Source organism: Canis aureus, chromosome 33 (genome assembly GCF_053574225.1).
Source record: "Canis aureus isolate CA01 chromosome 33, VMU_Caureus_v.1.0, whole genome shotgun sequence".
Classification (NCBI taxonomy): domain Eukaryota; kingdom Metazoa; phylum Chordata; class Mammalia; order Carnivora; family Canidae; genus Canis; species Canis aureus.
In genome coordinates, this window is record NC_135643.1 from 5,414,709 (window position 1) to 5,429,123 (window position 14,415).

At 35.6% G+C, this 14,415-nt stretch overlaps 1 protein-coding gene across 16 annotated transcripts in view; it reads left to right on the plus strand.

Annotated features, from left to right (window-relative positions):
• CFAP299 (cilia and flagella associated protein 299) overlaps nt 1–14,415 on the plus strand; it is a 625,333-nt gene that overhangs the window by 568,035 nt on the left and 42,883 nt on the right. The window lies entirely within an intron of this gene.

Genomic DNA, 14,415 nt, shown 5'->3' on the forward strand with positions numbered 1-14,415 from the left:
CCAAAAAGAGAGAGAGAGAGAGAGAGAGAGAGATGCCTTGGAAATTCAGTGGAAAAAAGAGATGATTTTTGATCTAGGGTAGGAGCCAGTGGAGAGGGGATGGTGAGAGGACAGCATTGGATAGTTAGGTGATAATGGAGGAGGTAATCTTTTAACTGACCTTGAAAAATGATTAGGAGTTGAACTCATAGAGATGGAGAAGCAGGCAATACCAGGAACGACCCCTGTTAGCAAAGATAAGGTTGATGGGGATAAACCAAAGGAAAGCCTAAGTAGCTCAATTTGGCTGATGTATTGGCTTGGAGAAGGAGTGCTATGGGAATTAAGCATGGAATGGTCATAAAAAGGCTTCAGTGCAGGACTGTTAAGGATCTTGGACTAGACTTAGTAGGAAATGGGGATACACCAAAGCTTCTATGCATGGAAATAACAAGATGAAAGTTATGTTGGTCTTGGTTTACATTTTTGGGTTTTTTTTTAAGATTTTATTTACTTATTTATTTATCTGGGAGGTGGATAGAGAATGCACATGTGAGCTGGGTTTGGGGGTGGAGGCAGGGCAGAAGGAGAGGGAGAATCCCAAGACTGAGACTCTGGGCTGGGCACGGAGCCCCACGTGGGGTTCTATCTCATGCCCCTGAGATCATGACCTGAACTGAAATCAAAAGTCAGATGCTCAACTGACTGAGCCACCTAGGCCCCCGAAAGTTATGTTTTAAGGGGATTAGAGGGACTAAATTAGGACAAAGTAGGGAGGACAAACAAGAGAAGATGCTAGCATAACTATTATCCAGGTAAAGACCAAAAGAACTAGAACTAGAGGTCCTGCGGTAATTAGCAAGTTTCTGAGTTGATGTTTTTACTATTGCTACTACCTGATCATTCAGGCAAAGGCAGAACTTAGAGAATGCACATCTATCTGGAAAAAGTAATTGAGAGGTCTCACTTTATCCCAACCTTCAGGAATGAAAGAAATAATATGAACTAGTGTTGGATGAGTATAGCAAAAAAAAAAAAAGGTGAGCTGAATGAACATCAGTAAGTCTATTGCCTCTTCAATCTTCCATCCTCCTTTTCCTCATCTGATGTTTACTGAGTAACTAATAGGCACTGTGAGGTATAAAAATGAATTCTAAAAGTGGGCTTCTTGCTCTTAAAAGGTTTACTAGTTAATTGAAGGGTGGGTGAAAATACAATATGCATAGAAATGGCAAGCTATCAAGTGAGCTGAAAGGACCGAGGGAGATCTAAAGAATTGAGAGGAGATACAATTTACTCTGGACATTCAAAATGAGTTAATGAAAGAGATAACAACTGAACTGGATCTTGAGCATGGGTATGGTGAGGACATGAGGATTGGGGTAGAAGTATTCTGGTAGGCGGGAACCTCACATACATAGATGAGGAAGCACCAAGTGTGAGCCTGCATGGAAAGGGAGAGGACCCCTTTTGGTTAGAAAGGAATTGTGAGCGTGGGCCAGCTGTCAAAATCACCCAGGAAGCTTTAGAATATATTTTGGCTATCCTCATCCCCAAAGATTCTAATTTAATTGGTCCAGGTGGAAGGCCTGAGCATCTGTACTTTTCAGAAGCCTCTCTGATGATTCTAATATGTAACCATGGTTGAGATCAAGGTGTAGGAAGAAGAGGAATAGCAGAGAAATTCAGAGAGAAAATGAAACTCCAAGTGTGGAAGCCAAATCCAGTAGGCTTTTTGCCATTCTACACAGTTCAATGAGAATCTGTACCATTTGTATCATGACTTAGAATCAGAATTTCTGAGTACAAAAATGGATAAGCTGTTTTGAAAGGAGGTGAAGTTATTGTTCTGTTGGCTGAACTTCATTAGTGTGTAAAAGAAAATCAGTGTGAAAAATATGAAATTCCATAGGACGGAGTCTTATTGTTACTTTGTTTAAAGTCTAATAAAGTCCACTTGAATATAGTCACTTGATAAATGGCTGATAATAAACAAGCAAACATGTTAAAAGATCTAAAAGATGCGTGGTTTTTTGGGAATCCCTGGGTGGCTCAGGGGTTTAGCGCCTGCCTTTGGCCCACAACGTGATCCTGGAGACCTGGGATCGAGTCCCATGTTGGGCTCCCTACATGGGGCCTGCTTCTCCCTCTGCCTGTGTCTCTGCCTCTGTGTGTGTGTGTGTGTCTCTCATGAATAAATAAATACAATCTTTTTTTTAATTTATTTTTTATTGGTGTTCAATTTACCAACATACAGAATAACCCCCAGTGCCCATCACCCATTCACTCCCACCCCCTGCCCTCCTCCCCTTCTACCACCCCTAGTTCGTTTCCCAGAGTTAGCAGCCTTTATGTTCTGTCTCCCTTTCTGATATTTCCCACACATTTCTTCTCCCTTCCCTTATATTCCCTTTCACTATTATTTATATTCCCCAAATGAATGAGAACATATAATGTTTGTCCTTCTCCGGCTGACTTACTTCACTCAGCATAATACCCTCCAGGTCCACCCATGTTGAAGCAGATGGTGGGTATTTGTCATTTCTAATAGCTGAGTAATATTCCATTGTATACATAAACCACATCTTCTTTATCCATTCATCTTTCGATGGACACCGAGGCTCCTTCCACAGTTTGGCTATTGTGGCCATTGCTGCTAGAAACATCGGGGTGCAGGTGTCCCGGCATTTCATTGCATCTGTATCTTTGGGGTAAATCCCCAACAGTGCAATTGCTGGGTCGTAGGGCAGGTCTATTTTGAACTCTTTGAGGAACCTCCACACAGTTTTCCAGAGTGGCTGCACCAGTTCACATTCCCACCAACAGTGTAAGAGGGTTCCCTCTTCTCCGCATCCTCTCCAACATTTGTGGTTTCCTGCCTTGTTAATTTGCCCCATTTTCACTGGTGTGAGGTGGGATCTCATTGTGGTTTGGATTTGTATTTCCCTGATGGCAAGTGATGCCGAGCATTTTCTCATGTGCATGTTGGCCATGTCTATGTTTTCCTCTGTGAGATTTCTCTTCATGTCTTTTGCCCATTTCATGATTGGATTGTTTGTTTCTTTGGTGTTGAGTTTAAAAAGTTCTTTATAGATCTTGGAAACTAGCCCTTTATCTGATACGTCATTTGCAAATATCTTCTCCCATTCTGTAGGTTGACTTTGAGTTTTGTTGACTGTATCCTTTGCTGTGCAGAAGCTTCTTATCTTGATGAAGTCCCAATAGTTCATTTTTGCTTTTGTTTCTTTTGCCTTCGTGGATGTATCTTGCAAGAAGTTACTGTGGCCGAGTTCAAAAAGGGTGTTGCCTGTGTTCTCTAGGATTTTGATGGAATCTTGTCTCACATTTAGATCTTTCATCCATTTTGAGTTTATCTTTGTGTCTGGTGAAAGAGAGTGGTCTAGTTTCATTCTTCTGCATGTGGATGTCCAATTTTCCCAGCACCATTTATTGAAGAGACTGTCTTTCTTCCAGTGGATACTCTTTCCTCCTTTATCGAATATTAGTTGACCATAAAGTTCAGGGTCCACTTCTGGGTTCTCTATTTTGTTCCATTGATCTATGTGTCTGTTTTTGTGCCAGTACCACACTGTCTTGATGACCACAGCTTTGTAGTACGACCTGAAATCTGGCATTGTGATGCCCCCAGATATGGTTTTCTTTTTTAAAATTCCCCTGGCTATTCGGGGTCTTTTCTGACTCCACACAAATCTTAAAGTAATTTGTTCTAACTCTCTGAAGAAAGTCCATGGTATTTTGATAGGGATTGCATTAAACGTGTAAATTGCCCTGGGTAACATTGACATTTTCACAATATTAATTCTTCCAATCCATGAGCATGGAATATTTTTCCATCTCTTTGTGTCTTCCTCAATTTCTTTCAGAAGTGTTCTGTAGTTTTTAGGGTATAGATCCTTACCTCTGTGGTTAGGTTTATTCCTAGGTATCTTATGCTTTTGGGTGCAATTGTAAATGGGATTGACTCCTTAATTTCTCTTTCTTCAGTCTCATTGTTAGTGTATAGAAATGCCACTGATTTCTGGGCATTGATTTTGTATCCTGCCACGCTACCGAATTGCTGTATGAGTTCTAGCAATCTTGGGGTGGAGACTTTTGGGTTTTCTATGTAGAGTATCATGTCATCGGTGAAGAGGGTGAGTTTGACTTCTTCTTTGCCAATTTGAATGCCTTTAATGTCTTTTTGTTGTCTGATTGCTGAGGCTAGGACTTCCAGTACTAAAATACAATCTTTAAAAAAAAAAGATGTGTGGTTTTTATTAGATGTAGGAAATTGGTGAAACAAAATGGCACTATTATAGAATAAATCTTTCTGGATCCATCCTGAGTGTCACAGAACCTGGAAGGCACATCAATGCAGACTGTGCATTAACTTATCAGAACATATTTCTTTTCTTTTTATACATCAGTAATCCTCACTGTACAACAGTGCACCTCTAATTCAGACTTGTCCTTTTGAAGATCACAATTGTTCAAACAGAAAAATGTGCTTCTTCGGAATGCAAACTGTTATCATAGAACTTTTCATTGGTGTCCAACCCACAGTGGCTTGAGTAGAAGTGATTTTTGTCAATTCATATCATATTTTACCTTCCTCTCTCCTCACACTGGCCAATCAGAGCCCTAGACTCCACCCCAAGTGATTCAAACTGAACTGGTCTGTGGTGAAGCCCAGGAATCTGTATTTTATAAATGTATCCCTAGGTGATCCTAAAGATTATCTGGATTCAATATCCATTGTTTTGTTATTAATAAATTAGTAATAGTTTATTAGCTGTTGGTTTCATCTTATACCTTACATATGTCCATAAAGTAATCCAACTCCACTCCTCTAAAACAGGTTTTAATTCAACATTCTTAGTTGTAAGTAGTCTAAATTACAGATTCCTGAGACTGTACAGAGTAGAAAGTTCAGACCGTATACCAAAGACTTCTGGATAACCTCCCCAGTAACATAACTAACCACATTAGATGCTTCCAGGAGCAAATTGCTGCTATTTTTCCTCACGTGGATCATTACAGATTGAGGTGATGGTAACCATTCATGCTATCATGGTCTCATTAAGAATCACATTATCAGTTAGGTTTGTCCATAAACTCAAATGAAACAATATATGCTACAGAAACTCATAAAGCAAAGACTGAAACATGTGGCAGGAAACTTTTCTGGTCACTTTACCATTGTATCTCCAGTACTAGCATATGGTAGATGCTCAGTAAACACCTGTGGAATGAATAAATTGAATATTAAATATTTGCAAAGAAATGAATAGTAGAGCCAAAAATAATCCTGGAAACTTTTGAGGTTAACTTTAAAATATTTTGGGATCTTATGCACTAGAAACATATGTAGAGCTAATGCTATTTTTAGCTGAAAATTACCAGAGTAATTGACTCTGGTGCTTTTCCCTGCTTGGTAGAGGAATTAAACCTGGAGGTTCTCTGCTGAACTTTGGAGTGTTGATATTGAATAGTATCAGGGCAATGATGAAATATTAGGTCCATGAGTGAAAGAGAAAAATATTTTTATTATTTTTAAAAATAAATATATAGCATCATTGTATATTATGCAGTTACAAAAAAAAAAAGACATTCTACTTTCTTGTTCTATGAGCAAAAGAATAGGTGAACAAAGTTTAGAATTAAAAATAACCTCCACTGTTGGCAAATCGAACTTCAATAAAAAAAATAAAACGATTCCACCAACAAAAACATAATTTTTGTTTCTTTGATTTAGAGGAAGATTCTAGTGGTATTTTATCATAGCTCCTCCCTGTTTTGTTCCTCCCAAGCAAACCCCACCCTTTGCTACTATTAGGAAAGGTGTTAATTGCCTCCTAAATGCTGCCTCCTGGTTCACTGACTACATTAAAATAAATCAATTTCCTGTCTGGGGCAGGGTTGAAATTGTTCCTCTCAAAATGGAGACCCATAACATTTCTACACCCTTGCTGCAAATGATTCCATTTTAATCTCTTGAAGCTCCACCCTCCTAGTGAAGGTTCTCAATTTTACAAACCCTCTTTTTACAGAGCTCAGGTATATTTTCTGTTGGACATTTAAGGAAAACAACAAACAACCCATACTGAAGAGAAACCTTTTAATCAAAAATATGGTTTCTTCGAAGTCTCCCACACAATGTTCCCTCAAACCCCACACAAGCTTGAATTAATGGAGCACGGGATACTGAATTACCCTACACCACTCTCCTGGCTCCTAGATTTTCCTCTGAGGCCTCTTGTAAACCTTACATTTTAACTGTGGCACAGGCCTAGTTACTAGGTAAAGCTGAGGCTTTGCCAACTTTCTGGTTTGCTGCCCAAATTACTGAATGTTTGGTCAATTATAGCCCTAAAACACCCACATACTAAGGAGCTTTTAAACATTTTTCTCCCCTGGGCAATCACCTGGTATATCTGAACTGAAAGTCTACCACATATAAATTAAGTATTTACTCAACAAACTGCTGCTAAAATCAATGGCCTTGAGGAACATATTAAAAATTACATAACAGAGCTTGACTTTTATGAATTAAAACTCCTAAAACTTAAATGCTGTGCCCTCCTCTTGACCTGAAAAACTGATTTTAATTTTATATGCCGTATTACGGAACAACCCCTTGAGATAAGGACATTGCTGTTAAGTGTCCAATGTATGAACTCATAGATGAAGTGTGGCACAAGAGAGGTGAGCTGGAGGAAAGAAAAAATTAAATATAAAAATTTGAATTACTGTTTGTATATCAGTGCTTAGTGATAAGAAAGTATAAATGATAACCCTTCACCATCCAAGCTGAATATATGCAGTGAAAAGTACACATCCCAATAAAACATACATGACAAAGAAAAAAATGCTGCTTTAAGCTTCTAACTAGACAGACAGCCTAATCAAACATTTTACCAAAGGTATAATAGGATCAGCATGGAAGTGAGAAAGGAGAAATTTGAGTAGGAGAGTTTTCACCTTAATTCATGCTCTCTTTTTCTTTTCTTTCTTTCTTTCTTTCTTTCTTTCTTTCTTTCGGCAAAATTTATTGTCACAAGTCAGGTTGGGAGTATGAGAAAAAATGGAAGGTGAGGTTCCTGGCTGAATGAAATGCATGAATAAAAACAAAATAATTGTTTCCTCTGTGATTTCAAAGACCTAATAGCTAATGACAAAGAAACAGATACCAGAAAATCCATGAATCAGACATGGAGTCATTGCAGGTGCAAAAACACAGTTAAGGAATTATTTCTAATTCAAAGGGAGCATGATTTCTTCTGGATCTGTACAGTTGAACCAGTAGTCAGCTCCCATGGCTTCTTCTTAACTGTTTCCCACCCCGGCAGATGCTTATAATTTCTAAGGCACTGAAACCCCAAAGCAGAGTGAGGGATGCTGACATTAATTGGAATATGGAACACGAGAGCATGAACAGTGATCAAGGCCATTGGCAAGGGTGGAAAACTTATGTTGACAACTTCTCAATTGTTACTGATGGCTGGGATATCTCAACATAAAACACATCCAAACCAATGGCAGCCTCAATTTGGTACCCCAGAAAACTACCTCACAAGCACATGAGGCTGCTCCTGAGGATAGGTTCATAACCTTTCGGGAAGTACAATTTATTTTAAAAGTCTGATAAATTTCATGGATTTGCTCCAGAAAAATGTACATATGGCCATACACACAAAGTAGTGTAATAATAATTTAGGATATTGAAAGACCTGCATAAGTCTCTTAATTAATTTCACTTGAAACTGAAGACTTAGAGACTCTCCAGATTACCTGGGAGCAGTTGAAAGGGGCTGGAAGAATAACATAACAAGAAGGAAAGAAAGGGTCAGGAACAGCTACCAGGACTCAGGCTGGAAAAAGCTGTTAATGAGGGGCAGTAGCTAAAATGAGTTGGACCCAAATAGATCTTATCAGCTCTGTGATTAGAGCAAAACTCTTAATTTCTCTGAGCATGTTTCTACCTCTATTTTCTCATCTGTAAAATCCGTAAAAACAACCATTTCACAAAAGTTTGTCGTGGAGGTTAAATAAGAAAATGTGTTTCATGTGCCAGTAAATAGGTGGTCAGTAAATGATTATTGCTCCCTTGTGGTGTATCAACTTAGGATCAATGAAATTCCCCAAAGAATATCACTTTTCTTGCAATAAACACTGGAAATAATCTATATGCCCAAGACTGGGCAACGGTTAAATAAATTATGGTAATTGACACAGTGAAACAGCACACAGCAGTCTTAAAAAGGAGTAAAGCTATATTTAGTGATATTGATGTACTAAATCAATAGGAATAGATGTTCAAGATACATTATTAAGTGAACAAAAGTAAACTATAAAATGATGTAAATAGCATTCAACCCTAGGAAGTAGTCTTAATTTACTTAGGAATTTCTCACTTATGGACATACAGATTGGCTTCTGTTTTTCTCTCCAAGTTTAAATGAGTGTCTATAACCAAGTTTCTGATTTTGTCTTTAAGATGGATTCTTAAAATGGAAAATGCTTAATCAAAAGATACACACACACACACATATATATATAATAAAACTTTATAGAGATATTGTCAAACCACTTTGTCATTAGTATATATTTAATAAACTATTTAAGGTGACCGTTCACCATGCCCTATTTATTTTGCATACCTTTTAGACTTTGTTAATTTTATAGTTCAGACTTATTTGGGTTTTTTTTTAAGATTTTATTTATTTATTCATGAGAGACAGAGAGAGAGAGAGAGAGGCAGAGACACAAGCAGAGGGAGAAGCAGGCTCCATGCCAGGAGCTCGATGTGGGACTCGATCCAGGGTCTCCAGGATCAGGCCCTGAGCCGAACGCAGGCACTAAACTGCTGAGCCACCCAGGGATCTTCCAGACTTATTTGGAATCATTTTCATTTGTTGTTATTATTAGGGATGAACATTTAGCTAGTATGTTGTATTTCTTCTTCTGTAATTGTCCTCTACACACTTTTCTATAGAGTTTTAGTAGGGTTTTCTTTTAATTAAATTTTAAGTATTCTATGTATAAAAGGTAGGAATACCTTTGTTTATCATACTTTTTAGTGACATATTATAATTTATATATCTGTTTTTTTAACTTAATGTTTTTTGACATTGAACTTTTATATAGTTTAAACTATTAGTTTCCCTCGCTGATTTTTTCTTGGCTTCCTTCAATGTTTTAAAAGATCCCTATACTAAGATTGGACAAATATTGACCTATAGTTCCTTCTAGATTAGTTTATGGTTTCCTTTATGTTTAAAATCTATAATTTTTCTGGAAAGGGAGGTGGGCAGGGGTTGGGGGTGACTGGGTGACGGGCATTGAGGGGGGCACTTGACGGGATGAGCACTGGGTGTTATTCTATATGTTGGCAAATTGAACACCAATAAAAAATAAATTTATTAAAAAAATAAAATAAAATCTATAATTTTTCTAGGATTTTGTGGAATAAAGTCAGAGTCTTTTTACTTTGTTCCATCAGTTATTATTTTTCAATAATTTATAACTGTTGATCTTATCCCCATAATTTGATTTACTTATATTTTATGTTTGGCTGGGAGTCTCATCCATCTTGGGAACTAGTAATGACTTCAGGCAGTAGTAGTCTTTTAGCAGCAGCTCCTTATAGTACTATGAATTTGAAGTCAGAGTTTTCTAAGTGCTGAATTTTCTCAACCAATTGCATCATTTGCTGTTGTTGTATATGTAAGATTGTTTTTAAAACTCTTATTATCTATTGTTAAGGAATAATTTTTAAAAAAAGGTAGGATCATGATTTTCACATAGACATAAAATGAACATATGTCAAAGATTTTTAACTTATTAATTAATGAAAGATCAGCAAAATGCTATGATTGTTTTGAAGAATTCAAAGGGCAGAGATATATAAACGGTATAAAAAATTTTGAAATGAAGGGGTGCCTGAGTTCGGCTCAGGTCATGATCTCAGAATCATGAGATAGAGTCCTGTGTTCTGCTTAAGATTCTCTCTCTCCCTCTCCCTCCACCCCTCCCAATATGCGTGCATACCTGCACACACGTGTACGCATGCACACACACACACTCTCTCTCTCTAAAAAAAAAAAAAGAAGAAGAAAAAGAAAATCTGAAATGGATTCACAAATAGATGCAAAACCAGGCTGTTTATCAAGGTAAAAATCAGGGGCATTCTATGGAACACTACTTTGCATTTATACAGACATGAATTATTTGCATTATAATGAGATTTCTACAGGTTACAGAGTTGTATATCAGTTAAAGATGAGAAAACCTATGTGTATCTGAGTTGTCACAATGGCCACTATTTGATTTTTGCCCATTTCAAAGTCTCTCATAATTTTTTCTGGCAGTTCCCTTTCCTCTTTTTGTCATAAGTTCAGAGAATCATCATTCTGATAAAATAAGGCCCGTCCCATTAGATTTGCCTGGTTGTTTACATAGATACAGTAAAAGTGTCATTTTACCATATAGGACACATTAAGTTTTCTTTGTAAACTCTAAAACCATACAATTTTGAACAAATACTAAATTAAATTATGTCTGCAAGTTTTCATAAGAAATCTCAAATTGGATTTTTAAAACCTTCTATTATTTGGTGACTTGAGGCTAGGAAACCAAGTGCAAGAAATACTCTCCACCATATTTCACCTGAAATACCTATAAATTTGAGTAAATTCCTCTTTTCTCAAGGTCCCCCAAATATACTAAGGTTACATGTACTTAATATATAATATTCTTAGATTTTCTAAGCCAAGAAATAGGCCAGGGCTTTGTAGGTATTGCTTCCATAAGTAAAATCAAACTTAATCCAGGATGAGGGGCTGTTCCTACCCGATTAAATGAGTATTGTTTTTGAATACAACATTCCAAGCAAGGCCCTGGTTTTTCAATTTGTACAATTAAACCTGATTAAAAAATAATAAGAACAGCTTCTTTTTAAACCTATGCACATAACTAAATGACCATGGAAAGTGTAAAGTAGGTGTAGTTTCATTTAATCTTTTCTATACTTATTGAACACTCCATCTGAAATGAAGTATGTACTATATGTTCACTAATTGAATTTAAGTTAAAAAAATCCAATTATGGAGAGGCAAAAATTAGAAAATAAAATTGTTAGAGGCTATTTGGACATTTGATTAAGATAGGATCGGGGTACTAGAGAAATAATATTGAGTTTTATATAATTAATTAAATGAGTAAGATAATAAAACATTTAAAATAAATATAGATATTAGCATGGTTGTAAAGAAACATTTTTATAAGTGAGGAATCTTTGTTCTTTACTTTCTTTTATTTTTTATTTCTTTTTCTTAATCAAGAATGTAATAAATTCAACATAAAGCACAGAAAAATATTGTTACAAGATACACGTTATTTGCTACCTAGACAGATTACACAGAGATCAAAAAAATATTTTATATAGTAGGCAAAGGAATGAATCAGTAAGTAAAGAAAGCAACCCTATCAAGATAAGGCAAACTTTACAGAAATTTTCGTACATTTCATCATTTCTTTTCAAACTCAAGTACTGTAACCCAGGACAAGTAAAATTTACTTCCAAATTTGCCCTTTATTTTGCTTTTTCTGGCACAGCAATTCTCAGGATATCCATGAGCTCAAAATAATTTTTATATTAAGATGTTATTCAGCTAACATTTTAATTTGTGTTCATCATTGCTTTAGTCAAATGAATCAGTAAGTGTTTAAAAATATCTCAGTTTCAACTTCTGATTTGGTAAATATTGATGGTGATAATTCACACAAAATTTTTTTTGGAGTCCTCAGTCGCAAGATTGTACAGAGGTTCTGAAAAGGAACAAAAGGGGGAAAAGGGCCTAAAAAACATTGCTGCATATAATTATGTAGTGTATGTGTATATATAAAATCAGTACTATAGAACTTGCACTATAAGACAAAACTACTTTCTCTTTGGAACAGAAAAGCATATAGACAGTGGTTTCAGTCTGTCCCCATTACTTAGTGGAATTTCAACCACTCATGTTAATTGTGACTTTTAATCAAAGTAACTTCTATTTCAGTGAGAAAACTAGAGGTAGAAATTAACAACTGTCTTCCACAAAAAGTATTTTAGCAGAATAGCAAAATTTGTGTTGCACCTGTCTCCAGCCACACTTTTTTAAAGAGACAAAATGAACGGGGTCCATTGACATGACCCAAAGATAGGGATGTTTCATGAAATATAAGAAACAGTATATAAAGTTAAATTGTGCACTAAATGTTCAGTATTCTTAGTTAGAAATTATCTTGATATCAAATTAATATTCATCATATAATTCAACTTTATAGCAGTCTAAGGCTTTAGGTTTCCTAGAGATCTTGGGAATTATATTTAACCTGACGTATTAAATATAAAACATAAAATAAATACAATAAATAAAACATAATTACTATTGAAATAAAGTTCTCAGAATAATGATTTTATTTTACTGAATACAAATTTATATTTTTCATTATCTTAAATATTGTGTAGAAGTAATGTGAGTTTATTGGATCAGTATACCCGAGTAAGTTTAAGAAAAGCAAACCCAAGGAGAATAAAATGTATACTTCACCTAATACTGATAAATCAGACTAGAAGCTGTTTTTATTAAGCCAAAATTATTACACTGGTCTAATTTGCCAAAAATTTATCTTAATTACATGAACTTAAATATTCAAAACATTTCTGAGTTTCTATAAGAATAACTTAAAAAAAAAAAAGATTGATTTATTGATCGATTTACTTCAGAGAGAAGAGAGCAGATGGGGAGGGGCGGAGGGAGAGGCAGTGAGCATCCCAAGCAATCTCCACAGAGACCTGAGCCCGACACAGAGCTTGATCCCATGACCCTGAGATCATGACCTGAGCCGAAACCAAGAGTCAGATGCCCAACCAACTGCACCACCCAGGCACCCCTATAAAAGTAACTTTTTAAGTATAGCACATATCAAGTATCAAAACTTTGATTTTCTCATTTTCCTGGAATCTTAAACATTAGCCACAGGCCAAAAGTAAACACAAAAAAATTATCAGACTATATATCAAAAAGTTGTTTCCTTTCCTGGTGAGCATGAGATTCTTAATTTGAGATCAAAAGACAAGTAGACAAAGAAAATAAAATACTAACAAATCAGATTCGCTGTTGTCTTCCATCCAAGAAAGAATAAATCTCTATAATCTATTACTCCATTTACAGGGATCACAAAATTTTGGCCACAAAACCAAAAATCTGAATCATTACTGTTACTAATGAGGAATCATTTATTGATTGTGAAAGTTATAAAAACAAAGCACATAAGTAGTAAAATGGAAAATATGTAAAGAAACAGAGGATCAGGAAAGTGAAAGTTCTGTTACAATAGGGAATTTACTTCTAGGAGCCAAGAAAAGCCCTGGTTAATTGTTTACAAGATAATTTTTTTGTAAAAGGATAAACTTACGACTCTCATACAGATACAAAATGAATGTGCCAACTATTTTGTTTAATTTCCTAAGTATAGACAGAACCAGTAAGGTAGTGGAAACAAAGGGGAATTCTAAGAGCAAAACATATGTAGGAAATAAGAAAAGTTGAAATTAATTTACAAATAGATGCAAAGTAGAACGCAATGTAGGGCAATAATGAATTAAATTTTATTGGGTACAATTAATTTGCATCTTTTGGGCAAATATATTTTGCATTATTATCAAGTTTCCACAACTTAAAGAGTTGTTAAATAGCACAAAAACCATGAAAGGCAGAAAAAAAAATTGGATGAGGGAATCACTCAAGACACCCACAATCTTTGTTTACCCATTTCAGTCTTTACGGTTTTGCTGACTCTACTTAGTAAAAAATGGGTCCAATGTTTTTTTCTTGCTAGCACAAGAAATTAGTACCGTGGTGGCAAAGCAGGACAATTATGCCTTTACTCTACTCCCACATCGAAATGTCTTATCATCTCTTCCTATAAAAAGAAGAGAGAGCAAGAAACTTCATTCATTTGTGCATTGAATACATTGAATATTATTTTCCAATTGTAGATATTACCAACTCTTTTCGAATCTCTTCTCTCTCATCAATACCATAATAGTGAATACTTGTTCCTGCAGGAGCTCCCTAGAAGCCTAAAAGTATGATAGACTATTGTGAATAAAGATAGAAGGAGCAAATCTTTTTTCACAGATTGTAATTTGAAGGGGGGAAAAACAGTTCAATTAGTTTTTAAACAGACAAGAAGTTTCCAATTAAATCCAACATGGGCAGGTACTTCCACTAGTCTGAATCAATTGCAAACTCAAGTTCATTTTTTATTGGACAGATTTGAAATTATGATAGTATTCTTTTATATTTTAGATTTTTAGACTTTTTTTTTATTAATCTGTGATCATATGTGTTTAAGAAGTTCTTCCCTGGAAGTTCTGCAAAGTTA